Source organism: Setaria italica, chromosome V (genome assembly GCF_000263155.2).
Source record: "Setaria italica strain Yugu1 chromosome V, Setaria_italica_v2.0, whole genome shotgun sequence".
NCBI classification, from domain to species: Eukaryota; Viridiplantae; Streptophyta; class Magnoliopsida; order Poales; family Poaceae; genus Setaria; species Setaria italica.
In genome coordinates, this window is record NC_028454.1 from 4,736,573 (window position 1) to 4,739,904 (window position 3,332).

Below are 3,332 nucleotides of genomic sequence, written 5' to 3' on the forward strand. Positions count from 1 at the left end.
GCGTCGACTTCTTGTGGCGGACAGCATCGTGACTGTGGAGGAGAGAAGCGGATCCATCGTTGGATCGGATTCAATGGGGGCGGTTGGGGACGACGGGCCGGTATGGGTCGGGCTCCAACTCGGGGGCGAAAGCAGCTGGTGCCCCCTGGTGGAAGAGGGACGTGAAGTCTGATCCGTTTCTGGTCGTGGTTGGCGCACGTACGAGACCGTATCGTAGCTCTCTGGCCTGGCCTCTCATGTTCTTCTCATGCAAAATTTACTTCTTTATTATAGAAGAAATCTATTTTTCCTTCTTAATGAGTAATCCGTTGCACTGGTCCTGAGATAGCGACGTGTGGCTAGCTGAGTTTCAAGGGGAAAAAAAAAAGGGTGTTTGGTTCTAAGGAGGTCCTAAAATTCCTGTCTAGATACTAATTAGGAGTATTAAATATAGACTAATTACAAAACCAATATGGAGACTAATTTGCGAGATGAATCTATAAGGTCTAATTAGTCCATGATTTGACAATGTGATGCTATGGTAACCATTTGCTAATGATTAATTAATTAGGTTTAATAGATTCGTCTTGTAAATTAGCCTCCATCTGTATAATTAGTTTTATAATTAGTTTATATTTAATCCTTATAATTAATATCCGAACATTCGAGGTGACACGGAACTTTAGACTTTAATCCGTAGTGCGGCACCCTCAAAGAACGACTATTCAAACCAGATCTTAAATACTCTATCTGCCACCAAATCGGCAAATCATAAAGTATTCTAGAGAGAATTTGGACGTGTGTCGTCGAAAGTTATTGTGTGATCCTCGATCTGCCTGAAAAGGTTCTCGGCCATAATATGTCACCTGTTGAATTTTTTATTCCCTGTGTCGCTGTTGTCTTTTTTCTTAGAAAAATAAAGTTGTGTCACTGTTTTCATGGAGTAAACTCCAATGTCACACGCATGTACGGGATGGAAAGACCCACGTTGCAACTGCAGCGACATGTAGTGAAAGAAAATTCTCAGCTGGTGGCACGTGAGTAATGAGTGCCATGCGATATAGAGCACCGAGCAAGTTCAGGTTCGACTCTCCGCAAGAACGAATTAAATGAGCCTAGAATAAAAAATTATAAAAATAATAGGTAGAGGTTTCCTCTACTAACTTCGGTCAAAAAAAAGAATGAGTACCATTTTTTGATACATCGAGTATCTTGATAACTTGTCTCCTTGAGCATATGAATAGTGCCGTGTGGCCATGTGCAATTGGTTGTGTCTAATCTAACTGCAACTTTTCACATACTGGCTCTAGTTTTATTTTTTACCCTCTTTATTTGCACAAGTTTTTCTTCAAACTCGATTTTTACATATAATTAAGCACGGAGTTGTCGGGGAGCTACTCCTCGCTACTTCGGGTTAGGGTTCGGGGGTTTGAGGTCAGGGTCATCGCCAATCCAGGCTGTAGAGGGAGGGCCCTCAGGCGGCGGTTGACCAGCGGTGGTGACGGGTTGTGGGTGGGGCGGCGGAGGAGGCGGGGCGCGACGGCGAGCCTCCCGACAGAGCCGGGTTAGGGTGGCGGTGTCGATTTTTACATATAATTAAGCACGGAGTTGTCGGGGAGCTACTCCTCGCTACTTCGGGTTAGGGTTCGGGGGTTTGAGGTCAGGGTCATCGCCAATCCAGGCTGTAGAGGGAGGGCCCTCGGGCGGCGGTTGACCAGCGGTGGTGACGGGTTGTGGGTGGGGCGGCGGAGGAGGCGGGGCGCGACGGCGAGCCTCCCGACAGAGCCGGGTTAGGGTGGCGGTGGGTAGAGGCAAAGGATTCAGTGGCGGGAGCCGCCTGAGACGATGGATGGCGACAGCACGGGAGCAAGCAGGGGAGAGAGAGGTGGCGTGGGAGGTGGCTAGGGGAAGAGGGCAGCGGGAGCGCGGCAGCAGATCTGGCGGTGAGCCACCGGTGCTAAGGAGGACGGAGGCGTGGTGGCGTCGAACTGGACCGCGATGGGCTGTGATTTGCCGCAACGGTGAGCGTAGAAGGGGATAGACGTGGATTTGTCGTCATCGTCGTCGGTGATGTATAGATGCACTCGCTCTGCTTACCCCTTGAGGTAGCTTTTTAAAAGCACATCTCCAGATCCGGCGTGTCTATTAGTTAATTGGAAGCATATTATTAAGCTACAAGATCATGTAACAAAATCTTAATTACTAGAGTTGGCAAACACTTACTCTACATGACAAACTAGATTAATTATTGGGAAAATTCCGATTTTTAATCCCTCCAACTATAACAGAAGTCTGATTTTTAACCCACAACTACAAAATCGGATTGAACGGCCATCCAATTGTCAAAACTGGACAAATTTAGCCCTTTGGATGGTTTCGAGGGTGGTTTTGTATTTTCTAAAAATTTAAAAAGTTTAGGTTTAATTAAATTTTTTTTAACTAATTCATTTCAAATTAGTAAAATATCAAATTTGTGCCAATTTTTTTTGAAAATGTAACCTATACGTTGGTGTTCTATTTGGCATTATTTGAATCTTAGTTATTCATGTTCCTTGTGTTTTATTAATATCAATAAAATACTAGAAAGTGTAACAAATATGATGTAAAAAATTCCAATTAGAGTACCAACAAATAGCCTACATTTTTAGAAAACTTTTGATTCCAACTTCATATCTTTTGGATTTGAAATGAGTTAGTTATGAATTTTTTTATTAAACCAAATATTTTTAAATTTTTAGAAAATGTAAAACCACCCAAAGGGTCGAATGTGGCTGGTTGATAGTTGGATGGTCCTCCTTATCCAGTTTTATAATTGTGGGTTGAAGATCAAGCTTCCGCTATAGTTGAAGGTTGACGGACTTTTCCCTTAATTATTCTGCGCGCACAGTTGCTCTTGCGTTGGAGCCTTTGAGTCGTCATCTAGCTAGTTTTAGTAGCTAGGGAGACAAACAGGGAACGAATTGAACTAGGGGAGACGACGCTAGCTTATCGTCATCGTCTTTGCTAGCTGTTGGCGTAGAAAATACACAGCCAAGAGCCAACCAGAGTCATCGCAGTACGTGCTCTGCATTACTCCTACACAGTTTGGACATCAATGCACATGTTCGTGCATGTCATCTCTTGCTATATACAGCGTGCAACGGTCCTACGTATGTGGGAAGTCACTATGGCATCTACTATGGCGACCCCAGGCCGACTCATTAAGAAACGCATAGCAACAGTTGCAATTGATGTCGCGACAACCCGAGTGTGCGTTAATAATTTTCACTGACGGCACACATAGTTATCTTATTCTCATATTTTTTTTCTTAGCACGGATCTGCTACCGTGCAGCACGTACTACATATATTCTG